Source organism: Pan troglodytes, chromosome 9, assembly GCF_028858775.2.
Source record: "Pan troglodytes isolate AG18354 chromosome 9, NHGRI_mPanTro3-v2.0_pri, whole genome shotgun sequence".
NCBI classification, from domain to species: Eukaryota; Metazoa; Chordata; class Mammalia; order Primates; family Hominidae; genus Pan; species Pan troglodytes.
In genome coordinates this window covers 70,234,584-70,256,734 of record NC_072407.2, presented here as the reverse complement: position 1 = coordinate 70,256,734, position 22,151 = coordinate 70,234,584, and the positions used below count along the sequence as shown (strand labels likewise).

Below are 22,151 nucleotides of genomic sequence, written 5' to 3'. Positions count from 1 at the left end.
GTCGCGTAAGGGCTGCAGGGGACCCTAAGGTGGCGCCCGCGGGGCGCGGGCGACGCCGCCTCAGCCGCGATTTAAAGGGCAGGGAGGGCGGAGGGATCCCAGCCGCCTACCGGCCGGCCGCGAATCCCTCCGCCACGAGGGGAGGCGACGGCTCGCTCCGAATCGCCCTTTGTCCCTCCGCCGTCGGGAGCGCCCGGCACAGAATTCGCTCCCCGCGCGTGCCCGCGTCCCGCACAGAGCCCCCGTGGAAGCGCCGCGGCGGCTGGGCCGGGCGGGAGGCGCGCGCACACTGTGGCGGCTGCGCCGCACGGTGTCCCTCCGCCGTCGAGGCCGCGGCCTTCTTTTCGTATCCTTCCACCGTGCCCGGGCGGGGTCCAGGCGGCTCACCGGGGGCGGCGACGCGGCGGCGGTGCGGGCGGCAGGGCTGCGGGGCGATGAGGTGAGGACGCCCGGGAACCGGAGGCGGCACCGCGCGGCGCACGGACCTGGGACGCGGAGTCCTGAAGCCGGCGGACGGTTTTCGTACGGGTGGCCGTGCGCGAGGCGGAGGTGAGGCCCCGGGTGGCGGGGCGCGGGGGCGGGCGCCGGGGGCGCGGCGAGCCGAGGCCGGGGGCGCGGGGGGCGCGACGGCGGTGGCGGCGGCCGGTTGGGGGCGGGGGGCTCGGACGCTGCGGGGACTCATTTTTCCCGTCAGCGGAGGGAGCGAGCGGTGCTGCGGCCCGCGCCGCCATCTTGGATTTTACTCTCCATTTTTCTCTGGAATTATTTTTGGTGATTAATTTTCTGGGGGGGACTGGGACGCGGGGCCCGGCGGCGCGGACCCGCATCGCAGCGGCCGGGCAGCGGGGCCTGGGACGCGCCCCGAGGAGGAGCGGGGCGGCGCAGGCGGTGAGTCGGGGGAGGGGCGGGCGCCGGCGAGGGTGTGCGGGGGGCGGCCTCGGTGACGGGGCGGGCGGGGACGTGGGGGACCGCGGGCCCAGGCCGGTCGCAGGGCTCTGGGGCCAGGGCGGGTGGGGCCGGGGCCGGGCGCAAGCGGCCGGGCGCGGGGGGCGGGGCTGCGGCCGGGCCGGTGCGGGGCCGGCGCGGGGCCTGCAGTGGTGGCCGCGGCCGGAAGGGAGCGGTAGCGGCCGCCGGGCAGCGTCGGGGCCGGGCCCGCGGCCGCACGAGGGGAGCAGCCCCGCCGCTCGCGATTGGGGGACTCTGTTTTCCCTTTTCTCCAATGGGCAGCCGTGAACCGTCTCGCCCAATCTGCTCCCACTGCCGCGCTGAACTTTTTGTTTTTGTTTTGGCCCGAGCGCATTTCGGAGCCCTCCCGAGCTCGTCCTGCAGCCCACCCTCCTCCCCGACGGCGCCCCTGGCCGTGGCCCGGCGACCCCGCGGCCGCTGCCTCTCCTTTGTGCTTTATCCGCTCTCCCTGCGTCCCCTGGTGTCTGTCTGTCCTTCCACGTATCCGCGGATGATGTGCACCGTTGTCACCTCCGCCTTGGAAGGAGGAACAATGACAACTCGATGCAACTTGCTGGATTAAGATAGAAACAAGTTGGGTGCTGAGAAATTCAGTCTGTTTGGGTTTATTGGACCCGGGTCTGAAACAGTAACTTAACGATTTATTAAGTGGTGGAACTTTCGGAATACTGGGGAGGTGAACATGTGTTCTTTCAAGTTAATTTTTAAGAATTTGCCAAATGAAATTTACCTGGAGTGGGGGGAGTTTTCCTTAGAATAGAGGGCAGGTGAATTAATTTGATTGATTGTGGTTCTTTGTGATGTGGCCCTTTTTCGATTTAAACCAGTTTGATATAAAGTGTAGTTGAGGATGGCCATATAGGTCTGAACTTTGCTGTGTAGGATCTTTAGAGGATGCAGTTGCCAGCTATAACTTTTTTCCTTTAGTCTTTAATATTGAGAACACGCCTATAATATTGATAATTAGTAGTAAAAAGAAGTATTTTCAAAAGAGGAGGAAACCATTTTTACCTGAAATAATTACAGATAATGTGTGCATGTTGAAATACATAAATTGCTGCTTGCTGTAAATACAGATTTATTGTGTATCTGAAGGTTTAGCAATTTGAACCAGAGGTGTGGCCCTGTCCCTCTTGGAGCGCCTTATATTCCCAGGTTAGAGTCCACAAACGCTCTAATCCCGGCTTGTGTGGGAACTCCAGCCCATTTTTCACTTTGTAATCTCTAAACATTCGACATTCTGGTCCCTCTCCCAAGCTCTGGCTCCAATAGCTTCCCATACCTGGTCCCTGTCGGCCGTGCCCTGCCCGGCATTCCTCCACCCCTTTTCTCCACCCCGTACACTCTTGTCCTTCAGAAAGGCCCCGTGAGAATGTTGCTTCCTGGTGAAACCTTCACACACACAGCCGTTGGGGTGGTTTCTCGTGAGTTTTTGAGTCTCTTGTTATCTCGTCCGCCCACGGGCAGGTACAGAGTAGGTGCTCATAGACCCTTAATGAATGGGTTAATTTATTAATCTCCAAGTTGTCAAGCTTAATAGTTTGTATTAGTTTTTCAAAATAAATCCACTTTAATGTTGTTTACAAACATAATTATATTTTAAAAACTGAGCTGGAGAGTGAAGGGAATATGGTAGATATTTCTTCAATAAGAGAGTAGGGTAGGGCTTGATTCTTTATCCATGATCATTTCCAAGTGCTCTCGCGCCTTTATTTTCATCTGCCTTCCCAAACACCCTGAACTGCTCATGCAGTGAACTTTTTATTCTCGCAGCAAATGGCAGGGGACAGTACTGGGGAAGGTGGAGGTGGATGGAGGGTAGCGGACTCTGACAGGGAGAGACGCGTGTGAAGGAAGTGTCCCGGTGTCTGCGTGTCTTTCAGCAGAGAATTTAGTGGGTGGGGGATGTTGTTGGTGATTTTTCTCTTGGGTTATTTAAAAAGGAGGTTGAATCTGATTTTCCTTTACCTGATTATCAGTTTGTGGGTTTATAGGGCCTGGGTTCGTGGCCAGGTTGTGTGATAAAGAGATTTGTGTGTGTGGCATCTAAGCAGCTCCCTGTCCACAGGAATGCGCTTCCCATGGCTTACAGAGCAAATCCTTTCAGATAAATCGCCGTGGTCCCATTATTTCGTGTTTCTGTGTACCATGTATGAGCTTTACTTTCTCTCCATTGGCAAAATCCTTCTCCGTGGTCAGGAGTTCCCCGACTATGTCAGCCCTAGAACGCTCTGATGGTTAAGAATCTTCCTCACACTTTTGACGATAGGGACCATGTGTCCTCCCTCTGCTCCATCACCCTGTTAGCTACAATACTGCATGTTAAGTAAATGCAGGGGGTGATCCATTATGTGTCTGGATGGGGTTGATTTGGGGCTAGCCGGTCTCCGAATGAGACAGACTTGAACACCAGGCCATCTTCTAGGGCCGTATGTCAAATGATGACTGCTGTATAGAAGTGTAATTTTAAGAATAGTTGAAGGACCATGGAATAAGAATCAATACCATTCTCTGCTCTATCACTGTTTGTATAAGTCATTGATAGGGCCTAGACTCCGTCTACAAAACGACTCTGAGGTCACTTCCAATCCAAAATTGTATTAATGCTTCATCTTTTACACTTCACTGCCATCCTATTTTCTCCTAATAATTATTTTAATCATATTTTGACATCTCTCTAATTACCTTAGTTCATCTGCATGTTTCATGTAGTTTTACCTCCTTTTTTTGAAATGTCATTATGAGATAGTTAATCAGTTGGGTTTTAGAATTGAGAGACTAGGGTATCAGTGCCCCTCCCCCAGAGCTTGATTGGGGGCCTGTATGACTCCTACAATGCCAGTTGCATCTCTATAAGCTGTCTTAGTTTGTCTGTTGTAATAGCACACTAAAGAAAACAGTACCGGCCGGGTACGGTGGCTCACGCCTGTAATCCCAGCACTTTGGGATGCCGAGGCGGGTGGATCACGAGGTCAGGAGATTGAGACCATCCTGGCTAACCCGGTGAAACCCCATCTCTACTAAAAATACAAAAATTAGCCTGTAGTCCCAGCTACTCCGGAGGCTGAGGCAGGAGAATGGTGTGAACCCGGGAGTTGGAGGTTGCAGTGAGCAGAGATGGCTCCACTGCACTCCAGCCTGGGCGACAGAGCAAGACTCCGTCTCTTAAAAAAAAAAAAAAAAAAAAAAAAAAGGAAAGAAAACAGTACCTAGATCCGGGGATCATTTGCTGGTGATAAACCTCTAGGTGGTACACGTGGCTCAAGCACTGGAGTAAACCCCAGACTGCAGTTTAAAGATGAAGGTTTTAGACCCACCCTTACCACTTAGTAGCACTTTGAGTTTAGGAAAGCAATTTGTTTCTGAGCTTTAGCCTCCTTGTTGTAGTGCTAATACCTGTTTCACCTGATAGGGTTGCTGAGCTAGCGAATCCCGAGTCCTGCATGTTAGGGGAACCAGTAGAAACCGAATGCGTGTGTTCTGACACCTGTGTTTCTACCTTGTGCCACCTTTATAGGAATGCCTGGTCAGCACATCTCTAATGGCACTCGGCTTGCTTCTCAGGCCTTACGCAAAAGGCCCATTCAGTGAAGGGTCATTCTGCTTCCTAGTCTGTACTTTTCTACCCTGTTCTCAGGTAACTTTTTTTTCCCTTTATGCATCTGTTTGGTTTTCTTCCCTGACTCAACGACTGATTTTCCTGAAAGTAGAAGCTCTCATGCGCCCTCTAGTGTTCCCTGGACATGACCAGTATTCCAGCACCACGAACAGTGCCTGGCAGCTCTGGGAGGTTCTTCATAAGTTTGTTGAACTGAGTGGATTCTAGGTCGGCCCGATGAATTGTTTTGCCTGTCTGATTTGTATAACACGGTTGAAATGTCTGATACATTTTAATGGTCTCTGAGGAGTATTTTTATTTTCGAGGCAATGTTTATGTTGCATCATATGGAGAAATAGATATTTTTAGTAAGAAAACCAATCTGATTTTAGGAAGCTGCAGCTTTCCTCACTGAGAAGTAAAAGGGGGCTTGATCCTTCAGCCAGTGAGCCAGTGGCACCATAGGAAACCCCCCTTCACTTTCCCCCTTGGAAAGGAAACAAAACCAGACGTCATTCAGGGTCCTGGAGGGTTTAAAGCAAATATTTGTTTGGTGCATATAAATAAGTACCAGGAGGGCTTTTGACCCAAAAAAGGTATGTTTTGTTTGTTTGTTTGTTTTTGAGACAGGGTCTTGTAGCCTCCCAGGCTGGAGAGCAGTGGCATAATCCCAGTTCACTGCAGCCTTAGTCTCCTGGGCCCAAGCAATCATCTTGCCTTGGCCTCCCAGAGTGCTGGGATTATAGGATGAGCTGCCATGTCTGGTCTTGTTTTTATATTTACAATTTTGATTTATATTTCCCTGATCATCCCATCTCAAGTCCATTCTCACATTAGTCTCTCTCCTAACATCCTGTTTGTTTTTCTTACAGCTCGCATCAGATTGATAACCACATACTTACTTACATCTCTTCCCATAGTATGCTCTGACCTCTGTGCAGTCAGGAACGATGTCTATTTTGCTCTAGAGTTTTACTCTTCAAATATGGGGCACAGTGGTTTTTTTGTTTGTTTGTTTGGAGACAGAGTCTCACTCTGTTGCCCAGGCTGGAGTGCAGTGGCACAATCTTGGCTCATTGCAACCTCCACCTCCCAGGTCCCGGTTCATGCAATTCTCCTGCCTCAGCCTCCCGAGTAGCTGGGATTACAGCCACGTGCCACCACGCCTAGCTAACTTTTGTATTTTTAGTAGAGATGGGGTTTCACCATGTTGGCCAGGCTGGTCTTGAACTCCTGACCTCGTGACCCTCCCGCCTCGGCCTCCTAAAGTGCTGGGATTACAGGCGTGAGCCACCGTGCCTGGCTTGGGCGAAGTGTGTTTAAAAATTTGTTTGGGGCCAGGCGTGATGGCTCACGCCTGTAACCTCAGCACTTTGGGAGGCCGAGACGGGTGAATCACGTGGTCAGGAGTTCAAGACCATCCTGGCCAACATGGTGAAACGCTGTCTCTACTGAAAATACAAAAATTAGCTGGGCGTGGTGGTGGGCACCTGTAATTCCTGCTACTCGGGAGGCTGAGACAGAGAATTCCTTGAACCTGGGAGGCGGAGGTTGCAGTGAGCAGAGATCGTGCCACTGCACTCCAGCCTGGGCAATAGAGCGAGACAGCGTCTAAAAAAATAAAAAATTTGTTTCGGTCATTATTCTGTGTTGTTTTTTGGTTTGTTTTTTTTTTTTGAGATGGAGTCTCACTCTGTTGCCCAAGCTGGAGTGCAGTGGCACGATCTTGGTTCACCACAACCTCTGCCTCCTGGGTTCAAGCGATTCTCCTGCCTCAGCCTCCCGAGTAGCTGGGACTACGGGCAGGTGCCACCATGCCTGGCTAATTTTTGTATTTTTAGTAGAAATGGATTTTCACTATGTTCGCCAGGCTGGTCTCGAATTGTTGACCTCGTGATCCGCCCACCTCGGCCTCCCAAAGTGCTGGGATTACAGGCGTGAGCCACGGTGCCTGGCCTGTGTTGCTTTTTTGTGTGATATTAACAGTACACAGTCTCTCAGCCTGGACTTGGCTTCAGTTTTTTTTCTAATTCTTTGAGTTTTGTTCTCATTTGTAAAATGGGGATGATAGTATTGAGTGTGTGTTAAAGGGCAGTGATGTGTGTATCTTCTTTTATAGGGTGTGAAAATAATCTGTTTGACCAGGTACACCACAAACTAAACTGTGTTGTAAGAAGCTCTGTAGTCCAGTCTGTGGTCCCTCTGAATGTTTAGGATGGGAGATGTAGCTTGGCATGATTTTTTTTTTTTTTTTTTTTTTTTTTTTTGAAACGGAGTCTCGCTCTGTCGCCGAGGCTGGAGTGCAGTGGCGCAATCTCGGCTCACTGCAAGCTCCGCCTCCCAGGTTCACACCATTCTCCTGCCTCAGCCGCCACCACGCCCGGCTAATTTTTTGTATTTTTAGTGGAGACGGGGTTTCACTGTGTTAGCCAGGATGGTCTCGATCTCCTGACCTCGTGATCCGCCCGCCTCAGCCCCCCAAAGTGCTGGGATTACAGACGTGAGCCACTGTGCCCTGCTGCTTGGCATGATCTTTAATCATGCGTGTTGCAGCCAGAAGTTACATTCCTTCTGTTTGGGAACCGTAGGGAAAGCAGAACTGGTGCTCAGCCTTGTGTCATAATTATTCTTTTGCACATTTGTTCTTTTTTAAATGGGTGAGGTGATGAGATTTTTTTTTTCATGTGTGAGTTATGGTGGGGAATAGAAGGGAAATTTCTACTTGATTAAAGTTTTGTGAAGAATGTTTCTGGCCTGCTTTGCTTTTGCCTTAGTTACTTGGAAGGGGAGACCTTAATTTGTTAGCAGTTTGTGCTCATTTAAAATATCTTGTGCCAAACCTAGGGAGGCCTTCTTTTCATTGTACTGGTGGGGCGTCGGTGAAGTTAAATAACTCGTCTGCTCACACTGCTGGGGTAAGGATGAAGCTAGGGTGGGACAGGTGCTTTGACTGCAGAGCCACATCCTTAATCCCTGTGTGGGCTGCCTCTGCAAAGCCCACCAGCTGGCAAACTCAAAGTGGCCTCTAACGTCCAGCCCAAGAACCACCTTTTGGAAGCTTTTCCTCACACTTGTCCTTGCCCAGTAAAAATCTTTGATGTACTTCTTGTAACTTCTGACAAACTGTGGGCTGTAAAGGCTGTACTTACAGTCATTTGACACTAGGTGGCATCTGCTTCTAGAAACGTGAATGGCTGTTTGAGTCCTAGAGAAAACAGTAACAAAGAAAGCATCCTTGATTTTATTTCTAGGCACTGCTAGGTAAGCAGATGGATCAAATGTGGAGAGATGGGGGAAGCAGGCATTTTTTGTTTTCTTCTGGAAGTTTTTTTGAGGACTTTCCCTCAACAACCCCATCAGTGAAAACCTTTGTTTTAAAATAACTACTGAGATGAAGACATGAAGTCTTTCTTACATGACATCCCTCGTCGTAAATACGTATTGAATGTGATATTTAAGAATGAAGCAGTATTTTCTGTGATAAGGCAATTAGGAGTTTCTTACATGTCTGGCTGTAGATCAGTAGCCAAATAAGTAAGTCTAAGAATTGCGAACGTCTGGCTGGGCGCAGTGGCTCACGCCTGTAATCCCAGCACTTTGGGAGGCCGAGGTGGGTGGATCTCGAGGTCAGGAGATTGAGACCATCCTGGCTAACACGGTGAAACCCTGTCTGTACTAAAAATACAAAAAGTTAGCTAATTGTGGTGGCGGGTGTCTGTAGTCCCAGGTACTCAGGAGGCTGAGGCAGGAGAATGGCTTGAACCCGGGAGGTGGAGCTTGCAGTGAGCTGAGATCATGCCACTGCACTCCAGCCTGGTGGACAGAGCGAGACTCCGTCTGAAAAAAAAAAAAAAAAAGAATTGCGAATGTCTGATCATAAACTTACCAGTAGTGGATAGTTTGCTCCTTAAAATGTTTTGCTCAATGAGAAATTCTAATAGTTTCAGTTTTTATTGTAAGTTTTAATATAAATAGAAAAATTTCAATTACAATGCTATTCAGGAAGATCATGGTTATCTGGCCTAGCAAGTATGTGAGTAATCAGAGGTGTAATTAAGAGGCTGGCTCTATTTTCAAAATCTATATAACTCAGTAGCTGTATTTTATACCTTCAGTTGAAGGATAGTGTATGATTTAAACTTTTTATTTATTTATGTTTTTAAAGGTGAGGTCTCACTCTGTCACCCAGGCTAGAGTGCAGTGGCATGATCATAGCTCACTGCAGCCTCTACCTCCTGGACTCCCATGATCCTTCAGCCTCAGCCTCCTGAGTAGCAGGGACTGAAGTTGCGCACCAGCACAACTGGCTACTTTTTTTTTTTTTTGGTAGAGATGAGGGTCTCACTTTGTTGCCCAGTCTTTTAAAACTTGTTTTAAATACACTGTTTTAAAAGTTGTTTAAAATCTTTTTTCCTGTGACATGTTGGAATTTTATGTATTTTTGGAGTGTGGTAACTGTAAAGCGTTTCTACTTTGGTTTAGTTTTTCATAATCTCTGTTATGTGGTCACTGTAACAAATTCCATAAACTTAGCAGCTTAAAACAACAGAAATGGGCTGGGCACGGTGGCTCACACCTTAATCCCAGCACTTTGGGAGGCCAAGGTGGGCGGATCACTTGAGGTCAAGAGTTCGAGACCATCCTGGCCAACATGGCGAAACCCCATCTCTACTAAAAATACAAAAATTAGCCTGGCGTGGCAGCAGGTGCCTATAATCCCAGCTACTCAGAAGGCTGAGGCAGGAGAAATTGCTGGAATCTGGGAGGTGGAGGTTACAGTGAGCTGAGATCGCACCACTGCCTCCAGCCTAGGCAACACGTGAGACTCTGTGTCAAAAAAAAAAAAAAAAACCAGAAATTTATTCTCTCACGGTTTTCGAGGCCAGAAGTTCAACATCAGTTTCACTGGGCCAAAGTCAAGGCGTTGGCAGGGCTGTGGAGGGAAGCTGCTCTTTGCTTCTTCCAGCCTCTGGTAGGCTGCAGCATTCCCTCACCTGTGGCCACATCACTCCAGTCTGCTTCACCTTCTGTACTTTGTGAGGTGTCAAATCTCCCTCTGCCTCTTATAAAGTCATTTGAGTGGCATTTAAGGCTTACCCAGATAATCTAGGATAATCTCTTTTATCTCAAAATTTTTTATAACATCTTCAAAGACCATTTTCCTTATAAGGTAGCATTCACAGGCTCCAGAGATTAGGAGCCGATGTCTTTGGGGGCCGTTTTCCACCATACTACAGTCTGCTTTAGAGCTGTTAGCTCAACAAGTTTAGTCTTTTTCAAAACTTAGTGATGGTGTCTGTGGCCATCGTTTTATTCTGAAAGGGCAGTGGGTGAAGCATTCTACCTTGGTGGTAGGTAAACTGCTCAGCTTCAGACGCTATTCCCTTGGTGGCCTGAGTGAGGGCATTACCACCTGAGGGTACTTGGGAAAGCTGTTGAATTGGGTGAAGCAAAATGCATCCAAGCTTGACCCTATGAAAGCTAGAGAAGGAAAGTAGGAATGATAATATCATGGACATTTGTAATTATTTTACGAGTATAGAGACGTATTCTTTGCTATGGAGTTAATGGTTCTAGATACCTGATTAGCATTTGAATTAGCGTGACAGCTCTAATTTTAAAGTAAAGGCTCTGCCTTAGGTAGAAGCATAATTGTGAATTCAGGGAAATGAAAACCCCGAGGCCTTTCTCTTTTCATAATACTAACACCCCGTTGAACTACTCTGACAAGTCACCTAGCTTCTCAGGTGAGACAACAATGTTTATAGGAGCAAGTTTTAAGGTTACAGGTATGAACGTGAATTCGTGGTAGTTTTCTAACAAATTAGCAACTGAGAAATTGCCCTGTCAAGCAGTGTTATGGTGTTATGATGGAATATTGGTCACAAATGCTTCTGATAGCTTTGCAGGGCTTCTTTTATTGGCCTCATCGCTGGGATTGATACCATAGGATTCCGTGGAGCCTTAGTTATTGCAATATTGATTGCAGACGGCTTTGGAATAGCCATTGATAAAGACCGATTTGGAATTCTTTGATGTCAAGTCCTTTTGTGATTTCACATTTAGGAGAAAACTAAAAACCGATTCTGCTTATGTGTAGCAGTTGGTTTGAGAATAGAAAGGGAAGGTGATATGAATGGACCTATGTCTGGTCTTGTGCTGGATTCTAATGACATGAAAGTGTATGGGGCCGGGTGCGGTGCCTCACGCCTGTAATCCCAGCACTTTGGGAGGCCGAGGCAGGCAGATCACGAGGTCAGGAGTTCGAGACCAGCCTGACCAACATGGTGAAACCTCGTCTCTCCTAAAAATACAAAAATTAGCTGGGTGTGATGGCACACGCCTGTAATCCCAGCTACTCAGGAGGCTGAGGCAGGAGAATCCCTGGAACCCAGGAGGCGGAGGTTGCAGTGAGCTGAGATTGTGCCACTGCACTACAGCCTGGGTGACAGAGCAAGACTCCATCTAAAAAGAAAAAGTTTAGCATAGAATTACCATATGACCCGGCAATTCTACTTCTGGGTATATCGTCAAAAGAATTAAAGTGGGTACTCAAACAGGTATTTTGTACACCCACGTTCACAGCAGGATTATTCGGCCAAAACATGGAAATAAAGCCGGGTGCAGTGGCTTACGCCTGTAATCCCAGTACTTTGGGAGGCCGAGGTGGGCAAATCACGATGTCAAGAGTTCAAGACCAGCCCAGCCAACATGGTGAAATCCCGTGTCTACTAAAAATACAAAAATTAGCCGGGCATAGTGGTGCGTGCCTGTAATCCCAGCTACTCAGGAGGCTGAGGCAGGAGAATCGCTTGAACCCGGGAGGCAGGGGTTGCAGTGAGCTGGATTGAGCCACTGCACTCCAGCCTGGGCAACAGAGTGAGAGTTTGTCTCAAAAAAAAAAAAAAAAAAAAAAAAAAGTGTGTCTTAGCTAGTAGGGAAGGCAGGTGTTACCAGATAATTACACAGAGTAGTGAGTATGGTTGTAATAAGCACCATGCTGAGAAACGTTAAGGGTTAAAATGTATAACAAGGAAATCTATATAGCTGGAGAAGTGGGGTTGGGCAGGGACTGAGGAGCAGTGTGGCAGCACCCCAAGTGCAAAGGCCCTGTGGTGGGAAGCTGCCAAGCTGTTTCCCTTTCCTTTGTGTAAGTATCTTTAATATTTTGTTACAAAAGTCACACGTTTATTTTGAAAAGTTGAACATGTAGCAGGTAAATATTGCTTGTGATGTCATTCTCCATTGTAATCTCACTCACTGTTAACCAGTGGTGTACTGGATTGTTTTCTTACGAAATTGTAACTAAATCACTTGAAAAATGTTTTCTTTGCCTTTCTAAATAAAGATTTATGAAAGTCCTCTAACAGGCTAGAACCTGCTTTTTATTATTTCTTTGAGACAGAGTCTTGCTCTATCACCTAGGCTAGAGTGCAGTGGTGCAATCTCCTGGACTCAAGCCATCCTCCCACCTCAGCCTCCTGAGTACCTGGGACTACAAGCACGCACCACCACACCCGACTAATTTTTTTTTTTTTTTTGGTAGAGACTGGGGTCTGACCATGTTGCCCAGGCTGGTCTTGAACTCCTGGGCTCAAGGAATCCACCTGCTTCGGCCTCCCTAAGTGTTGGGATTACAGGCGTGAGCCACCACAACCAGCCAGAACCTACTTTTTAAAAATGTGTATTGACTTTTCTTTTTCAACCACTTGGGGATTGTTTCCCTGCCACTGGATAATTTCTCTAAGATAAACTGTTTGCAGACAAGTTCAGCATGTCAACTGGCTAGAGGGTTCTCGGTAATGTCACAGGAATTACGTTAAAATTCTTTCTAGTCATTCAGAATCAGTGTTTTAACTTTTTTGACAGATTTTTTTTTTTTAATCTTAGTTTGTTTTTAGGATATTAAGCAAAAAATGCCTGTGTTTAAGTAAAAATGGATTGGAATCAGAGTTCTCAAATTGGACACAATTTCTCAAAAGTCACTCAACAATTTATAATCTCATAAAGAGCCTGGAAAGAGAAGGGCATTGACATTTGTTGAGGGGCCATCACTGGCATAGAACAGGCATGGTTATGTGAACGTAGCCCATTTTCTATGAATCAATGCTGCTTTCTTTTGAAATGTGCTAAAGTATTAAGGTTTTCAGTTTTTTCCTGATTATAAGTAAATAGGTTCACTGTAAACGTTTGGGGAAAAAATATTTTTGAAAGTTATCCTTCCCCCCAGCAACGGTAGCACTGGTGATTTGGAATGCATTGTGGTGGTGCTGGTGGTGGTGGGTGTCGCGCTTCTCACCTTAGTGGCATCGTGTTATGATTAGGAGTTTCCGCTTTAAATACAATTGGAATTCATTCTTGAAATCTTTTCCCCTTTAAATACATTTCTTATTTTAGCAGTTTTCCAGTATGTTTTATCTTGATCATAAATTGTCCCCTCACCCCCCACCTCCTTATTTATGTTTGGTACCAGAATCTGTAGTAAGTGCTTCTTTTCCCATGTGTTGATCCAGTGAAACCACATAAGGTGACTCTTCCTGTTGATTTCAGTGCTGGGTAAATCCCTTGGGGAAGTGATGCTGCCCATCTTGGAGCAGAATCCCAATTGCATTTTCTCAGAGCCTGATTGCATCATTTCTGTGAATACTCACGAAAGTAGAAGGCACAAAGCCTTGCACAGTAGTCCTCAGGAATTCCACTTCGTTTTCCTACTCAGATCATCTGTATTACTCCCATCCAGAGATTTAACCAGTCTATTAGTTTAAAAAAATTTTTTTAACACAGATCCTATAAGCGCTCTGAAGGCTTGCCTTCTCAAATTAACTAACCTATTCCCATCACCTCCCACTCCATAATTTTAACTTACATTTGTCTTTTCTGGCCTGTGAGTCAATCTCTCTCTCTCTCGTTCCTTATATTGCCCTCTGCCATCTGTTTCTTAAAGCAAAGTCCCGTCTTCCTCACAAGTGCGTGTTTTAAGACATTGTGTCCATTTAGAAGTTCTCTGTTGTTTCTGAGCAAGGCTCACAGATCAGCAATAGCCCATCCTTTCCACGAGTTTAGACTCATAAAATAAAAGTATTTGCTTACTGGGCACCTATAGTCCTTGCCTGAGTTGGTAACTCCCTCCGCAGAGTGGTCCCTGTCATGCTTGGCTCTGCTTCTCACTTGTTGCTCCTTTTGTGATCCTGTGCTGCTTCTCTTCCTCTTGACCTATACATGTTAAAGTGCCCCCGACACCCAGTCCTTGGACTTCATTGATCTGCACTGAGTCCTAGATTTCATCTGATTCCATGGCTTGAAATGCCATTAATACTTTGATTTTATTTGAAGATAAAAATACCAGATTTTTATCTTCAGCTTGGAGCTGGACTCCAGACCCTGGTATCCAGCTGCCAACTCCAGTTGGATCTGTAGTGGGCATCTCAAAAGTGACTAAAACCAAAAAAGACCCCCAAAAAGGAAGAAAAAATGACCAAAATCAAATTCCCACACCGCAGTCCTTGCGAAAGCCAATCTTCCTATAGTCTTTGTCACATCCCTAAATATTAATTCCATTCTTCATTTGCAGGTATATTTGAGTCCTCTTTCTCCTACACCTGCATTCAATCTGTCAGCAGTTCCCGACTATCAGCAGAACCTTCAGAAAAGATCTCGAAGCCAACCACTTCTTGCCACCTCTGCTGCTGCAGCCACTAGTTCTCCTCTGGCTAGCAGTAGTCAGTTAGTAAATAGACTACTACTACTAATAACGTCTCCCTGCATTCTCTTGTCCTAGAAATTATTAGTAGCTTCATTAGAACTGCTTTTTTAAAGTACCATGTAGGAAGCTGCCAGCATGGTCCTTTAAAACTGTGGGTTGGATCGTGTCACTCCTCTGCTTTCCCTCTCACTGGGAGTAAAGGCCCAAGTCTCAGCAGTGGCTTTGAAGCCCTTCTTCCCTGTGGCAGCCTCTCTGACCTCATCCTCCCACTCTTCCTCCATATTTGCCCCAGCCACGCCAGCCTCTGGGCCTTGTGTTTGCCCTTCCCTTTGACTACTGCATGCTTTTTGCCTGATGCCTGGCTGTCCCTTCACATCCCTTGCTGTCTTAGAAAACAGCCACTATCACCCTCCTTCTCCACCTGAAACACTCCCTGCCACCATAAATGGCTTATTCCCCCCAAAAGGTGCTGACATTCATTCGTTAATTTATTATTTCCTAGTGCTTTTTTCCATTAGAATATAAGCATAGATGAGGGCAGAAGCCTTATTTTGTTCCATGCTGTATCCTCAGTGCCTGCAACAGTGTCTGGAATCTAGTGGATGTCTAATTTTCCTGACATTTTTATATTGGGAAATCAGAACAGGATTTGTAACTAAAAAAAAAAAAAAAAAAAAAAAAAAACAACGCAATTACTTTATTACTTTTGCACCAAGCTAATACACCATTTAAGAAGTGGTCAGTAATGGCCGGGCGTGGTGGCTCACGCCTGTAATCCCAGCACTATGGGAGGCCAAGGTGGGCAGATCACAAGGTCAGGAGATTGAGACCAGCCTGGCTAACACGGTGAAACCCCATCTTTACTAGAAATAAAAAAATCAGCCGGGTGTGATGGCATGCATCTGCAGTTCCAGCTACTCAGGAGGTTGAGGCAGGAGAATGGCTTGAACCCGGGAGGCGGAGGTTGCAGTGAGCCAAGATCGTGCCACTGCACTCCAGCCTGGGCAACAGAGCGAGACTCCGTCTCAAAAAAAAAAGAAGCAGTCAGTACTTTCTTGAAATGTTTTTCCTAACAATTTGGGACAAAATTGAGGCAATTTTTACTTCTAAATGTAGTCAGTGGCTAATTAGCTCAGAGTGTGTCAGCCAAACCGTGACCATGGGGACATTTCCACGTGAGCCAGCTATGTCCCATGGGAGTCTGCACCCTTGTGTGTTTGTTGGGAGGGGGCACCTCTGTGGTAGCTATGAAGCATTTAGGCTTTGCTAGCTGCCCTGTCTTGTCTTGTCTTGTCTTGTCTTGTCTTTTTTCCTTTCCTTTCCTTTCATCTTCTTTCCTCTTCTTTTCTCTTCTTTTCTTTTCACAGTCTTGCTGTGTCGCCCAGGCTGGATGGAGTGCAGTGGCACAATCTTGGCTCAGTGCAACCTCTGCCTCCTGGGTTGAAGCTATTCTCCTGCCTCAGCCTCCCGAGTAGCTGGGATTACAGGCATGTGACACCACGCCTGGCTAATTTTTGTATTTTTAGCAGGGATGGGGTTTCACCTTGTTGTCCAGGCTGGTCTCGAACTCCTGACCTCAGGTGATCTGCCCGCCTTGGCCTCCCAAAGTGCTGGGATGTTTTCAACCCCTATTTGTCTATACTCTACTACAGTATCGACTTGTGTTAGCTTTTTAAAATCCCATCGCTACCTTTAATGTGTAAACGTGTGGTCTTAGAGGAAAGATCATGCCAGCAAGAACAGATTCCACACTTAGGAGGGCAGAACAAATGATGACCTGATCATTAGTACAATATATATTCATTTTGAGCTGAAAATTTTTTTAAATAGCCCCCAAATTATTGATAGCTTCATTAGAATTGTTTTTACAAATGTTTCATTTATCAGTTTAAGAAAGATCTTTTGATAGCTTTTATCATATGGACCTGTGGAGAATCTCTCTCTGCTAGGCTACATCCAGACATGTGCAGTGCATTCATACTAGTGAAATTTAGCCATGTTCTGTGATTGACAGAAGTACCTGTTAGATTAAATTACCTTGAGTTCAAATAATATCAGTTGACCACAATATAAATGAGATCTGAGGGCACAGATTTTTTCCAGTTTGGATCATTAACCCACATTTAGTTTAAATTATGTGCACATTAGAGTGGATCTCAGTCTGTGTTCCATGAATTGAACCAAAGTTTGCTATTACTAAAGTGATTTGTTGGTGAATTTTCCTAATTCTCAGAAAAATGTTTGGTTGATATTATAATTTCCTTAATTTTTTATTCCATAATTTTTCTTAAAATTTTGTATCTATTCTTTGCCCTAACATGATAAAATGAATAAGTAAATTAGAGCGATTGCTCTTACACTGGAGCTTGCATCACCTGGAGGTCTTACTACAACACAGATTGCTGGGCCTCATCCCCAAATTTTCTGCTTTCTCTCAAGTAGACATCTTGGTTGGGACTTAAAAGACTTTCCATGGCCGGGTGTGGTGGCTCACGCCTGTAATTCCAGCACTTTGGGAGGCCGAGACAGGCAGATCATGAGGTCAGGAGATCAAGACTATCCTGGCCAACATGGTGAAACCCCGTGTCTACTAAAATAGCAAAAAAAATTAGCCAGGTGTGGTGGTGCGCACCTGTAGTCCTAGCTACTCGGGAGGCTGAGGCAGGAGAATCGCTTGAACCCAGGAAGCAGAGGTTGTAGTGAGCCGAGTTTGGGCCACTGCACTCTAACTTGGGGACAGTGCGAGACTCCGTCTCAAAAAAGAAAAAAAAAGACTCTCCATGGATAACCTTTCTATTCCATATATTTTATTTCTATTTCATATAATTATGCTTTATGTCTTATTTTTGAGGTATATTAGGACTCCTGAGAAGCCTAAAAGTACATTGTTCCATGATTATCCGTAAGTTGTGTGTTAAACACAGGCATTCTACAGATGATTTCCTAAAGGACCAAAAGCACTTTTCCTGGTCCTGGTTCTTTTTCTCTGGAGGGTCAAGGACTAGGGAGTAAACCAGAAAGTATAATGGCAAGCAGTAGGGAAGTTAGTGGTGGTAGCAGCTGTGATTCCTGCCTTGTTTCTGTCTGTGCAGGAGCTTCTCTCACCCCCTTAAACACCATGGACATTTTGAGAAAGGAGAGGATTTGAAGAGGTCAGGAAGTATCTTTAATTTACAGGTTTTTTTAAATGCAGAAATATAGTTTCTATGATGCAGTTTAGAATACAACCTATTTATTTCATCAGTTGAGTGCCTCTAGGATGTACTGTGTGCTATACTAGATACACAAGGGCCAGAGATAAGAAAAATAGATTCTCAACCTTAGGAACTCTCAATTAAGGAAGCAGACACTTAAACAATATAGTCACATAAGGGCTTTCACTTAAGTTTTATAGCATAAGTATATAACTAGATTTGGCAGTGAATGTCAAGGAACACTTCCTAGAGGATGTGAACACTGAACTGGGACTTAAGGAATTAGGCAAAGAGATGGTGTTATAACATTCCAGGCAGACAGAGGAGAAAGGCGAGAGGCAGCCATGGTGCATTGCCCTTCCCCACACCCCCAGGAAAAAAATGCATTTTATTTTATTTTATTTTAGACAGGGTCTTGCTCTGTCACTCAGGCTGGAGTCCAGTGGTGCAGTCTTGGCTCACTTCACCCTCCATCTCCTGGGCTCAAGCGATCCTCCTGCTTCAGCCTCCTGAGTAGCTGGGATTACAGGCGCATACCACCACACCTAGCTAATTTTTGTATTTTTGGTAGAGACGGGGTTTCACCACGTTAGCGAGGCTGGTCTCAAACTCCTGGATTCAAGTGATCTGCCCACCTGGGCCTCCCAAAGTGTTGGGATTACAGGCATGAGCCACCACACCTGGCCAAAAATTCATTTTATTTAATGACCAAGTATACACACATTTACACATATATAACTAAAACAAAACTTACTATGTGGGATGCATTGTGAAATATTCTGCTCTGTGTTCTTTCATTTAAAAAAAAATTACTGGTCACAACATAGTAAAAAAAATGTTGCAAACCATTAATATGTTACAACCCTTAATTGCCCTAGAGCACTATCAATGCTGAGCTATAATTTTAGGGAAAGTTAAAGTCTTGCTCCTTAGAATTAGCCCATGGTAGTATTCTGTGTATTCAGAGGAAAATAAAATTAACATAATCTTGTTACCATGTATCCGCCCTGGACATGGTAGGTGCTTTCTGTGTGCTTAAATCACCTACCTTCCCAGGCCCTGGAGATAAGAGTGTGACTTGCAACTATGTAACAGGACCCTGGATCTATCTGTGTTGTACGTTTTATAGAAACAACTTTTTTAGCTACATTATTTCATGTGATCCTCACAACAGCCCTGTGAGGTGGATGGGGAAAATATGATCAGCTTCACTTTCTGGATAATGGAAGTTAAGGTTCAGAGAGGTTAAGTGACTTTGTTGGTTACCAACTGCCTAGTAAGAGACAGAGGTGGGATAGGAGAGGGCTATTTTCTCTAAACCACATAGCTTCTGAGAGTATAATCTAACTTGAAATATAAAATACATTTATATAAATTTACCACTTCATCATTTTCTTTTTTTTCACTCTGTCACCCAGGCTGCAGTGTAATGGCATGGTCATGGCTCACTGTGTCCGCAATTTCCTGGGCTGCAGCCATCCTCCCACTTCAGCCTCCTGAGTGTGACTACAGGTGCATACCACCATCCTTGGCTAATTTTTTAATTTTTATTTTTAGTAGCAATGAGGTCTTGCCGTGTTGCCCAGGCTGGTCTCGAACTCCTGGCCTCAAGCAGTCCTCTTGCCTTGGTCTCCCAGAGGGCTAGGATTATAGGCATAAGCCACCACCTGGCCCATTTGCTTGTTGTTAATGCAGCTTTTTATAGGATACAACAAAAAACCTAATTCTAAATTTATCATGCCAAGTTTATGCATCTGTACCAATGAAAGCTTATAGCCACAGAACATCTGTTTTTCAGAAAGTGCTGTTTCTTTGGCTCTTGTCTTAAAGGAACATAAGTAATATGAAAGACCCTAGGGGTCAAGGAAATTGAAGAAAACTGAGGAAGGGATATAAAATGGAATGTAGTCACGGATTTTAGTCCCTTTAAGCTTTTACTTTTGTGAGATGGCTCAATGATGTAGAGCTTTAATGCAGATGAACCTTGAAGCTTTTAAAGATCTAAGTCTTGACGAGGTTATTGAAATTCAAATCTTCAATGCATTGTGATAGTAGGCTATAATTTTTGAACACTTGGCCGGGCACAATGGCTCATGCCTGTAATCGTAGCACTTTGGGAGGCCGAGGTGGGAGGATCGCTTGTGGCCGGGAGTTCAAGACTAGCCTGGCCAACATGGTGAAACTCTGTCTCTACTAAAAAATACAAAAATTAGGCGGGCATGGTGGTGCACACCTGTAATTCCAGCTACTTAGGAGGCTGAGGCATGAGAATAGCTTGAACCTGGGAGGTGGAGGTTGCAGTGAGCCAAGATCGTGGACACTGCACTCCAGCCTGGGTGAGGGAGCGATACTCTGTCTCAAAAAAAAAAAAAAAAAAAAAAAAAACTTGGTACTTGATGCTCTCCCGAAGTGCTAGGATTTGAATGCCACAATTCATATTGTTTTATGTTTTTATCTATTACTGTTCCATGGGTTTCTTTAAATGAAGTCCATTTTAGAGTCCATAGGCAAAACTGCCGGGGATCCAAGATCCAAGGCTCCCAATGGACCACCCATTGCTCTTTTTCTCAAGCTTTCTTTGTACTTTATACCTCAAAAGTACACTGCTCTTACTGAGTGTGGTGGCTCATGCTGGTAATCCTAACACTTTGGGAGGCTGAGGTGGAGGATTGCTTGAGCCTAGGATTTTGAGGCCACAGTGAGCCATCATCACACCACTGCACTCCAACCTGGGTGACAGAGCAAGACCCTGTCTCTTAAAAAAAAAAAGAAAAAGTATACTGCTCTTGAATTCTATGCCTTTTCTCCTAAGTGTAAGATATATGATCATTAATGAGAGGTTTTAATGTTAAATTTGGTAAAATTTAATAATTGAAAAATCCTTAGCTTATAACTGATGTAGAATAGATAGAATGTTTAGTGAAACCTATGAGAAAAATCAAAAGGCACGTTAAAAGTTAAATACTATAATCGAATTTAAATAGTAAGGGAACCAGAAAAAAAATTCATGTTAGAAAACAATTGTAAAGTTGTCTTTAGCATTGATCAGGTTTTTTTTTTTTGCCATTCCCCTAAGCATACTGCTCACATGCACATCTTACCCTCCAGTGAACTCACACAGATACTCCTGTAACATGAAAGAGACCTGAGATCAAGTAAAAATTCATGTTTTGTGTTTGTGTTGAGTATCATTAAAGATATGTCCAGGCATGTATTTTTGTGAATACTTCGAAGTAATTTATCATTTGTACTTTTCTATGTGTTTGTGGAAAGGAAATTGACCTGCGTCTGGTGTAGTTGAGAATTTGTTGGGCAGCATTGCTGGGTTCTACTCGTGAGACTGCTGCAGGTGGATCATGTGGTTTTAGGCATGTGGCCTCAGTTTCATTTGCAAATTGAAGGAGTTGCACTGATGATCTTAAGGCATCTTTGGCTCTGAAGTTCTGTATTTTTGCCCTTTATCGTAGGGCCTTTTTAGTCTGACTTGTACTAACGCATAATTCGATAATGAGGTGGTATCATGGACATCCTTTTTCTCATTCCATTAGTAGTGAGTGTGATGTATAATATCCTCATTTCCAAAGGTCATTATAAATTACAAGCATCCCCCACTATTCAGATCAATCGGTTCCCAAATTCAGATAGTAAGAGATACATTTACATTACCGAATACAGTAGCTTCTCAGTTTTGTTGCCATTGTGAAGGAATGATAAGGTAGACATTTCCAGATGGGCACTACTTTGATATCTGAATATTGGTTTCTTAAATATCTAGAACAGTGAATTGAAACTAACAACAACAAAGAGATATGAAGTCCTTTACCTTCCTTACTCTTGTCCCTCTGCTAAATTTTGTTTGTGGTGATGAGTAGCCAGCATAACAGTTAGGAGTCTCTTACTGTGATGGACAAAGCTTAGTATAGATGCCTTTTCCTAAGCTTGCCTTGGAACAAAGAGATAAATAACTTCCTTGTAGTTTACTCACCCAGTTCAGAGCATTACCAAAACATGTAGTTTGAGCAGATAGATGAGAAAGCTCTACTAGATATCAGTATAACAAGGAGCAAAGATGGTTCTTACTGTTTACTGAGAGAACTGTTTGTTGAGCACCTGCTGTTTGTCAGTGCTGTTCTAAACACAAGCAAGGAACAAGTCAGAATGAGTCCCTGCCTTCTGTAGTTTACATTCTGGTCAGTCTGGGGGCACTGTATTCCTGAGCAGGCATCATATGATTGGAGAGAGCCAAGATTGTCTTTAAAGAGTGGAGACATCAGTTATTAAAGTATAGTCATGCATTGCTTAATGACAGGGATACCACACATTCTGAGAAATGTGAGTTTAGGTGATTTTGTCATCGTGCAGATATCATAGAGTGCACTCATAGAGTGTGTCTCAGGGACACATTCTAGAAATGTGAGGTTAGGTGGTTTTGTTGTCATGCAGTTGTCATAGAGTGTACTTACACAAACCTAGGTAGTCTAGCCTACTACACACCTGGGCCATTGCTCCTAGGCTACTAACCTGTACAGCTTGTTACTGTACTGACTACTGTAGTCACTGGTAACACAATATTATTTGTTATCTAAACATATATAAACATAAAGATACAGTAAAAATACAGAATAAAAGATTTTAAAATGGTACACCTGTGAAGGGCACTTCTCATGAATGGAACTTGCAGGATTTGAAG

General features: G+C 45.0%; 1 protein-coding gene across 8 annotated transcripts in view; it reads left to right on the top strand.

The window, feature by feature from the left end:
- Positions 1-365: 365 nt before the first annotated feature.
- The window catches only part of KMT5B (lysine methyltransferase 5B), a 58,765-nt gene continuing 36,979 nt past the window's right edge, over positions 366-22,151 (top strand). For 2 of the 8 annotated variants that reach the window (XM_009423578.5, XM_054661469.2), the window contains exon 1: positions 366-549. The gene's annotated coding sequence lies outside the window, so the exon portion shown is untranslated. Of the gene's footprint in view, positions 550-729; positions 889-22,151 lie in introns of those variants that run through there. The other 6 variants (XM_024347280.3, XM_063784216.1, XM_009423579.5 and 3 more) reach the window with 5 other exon arrangements.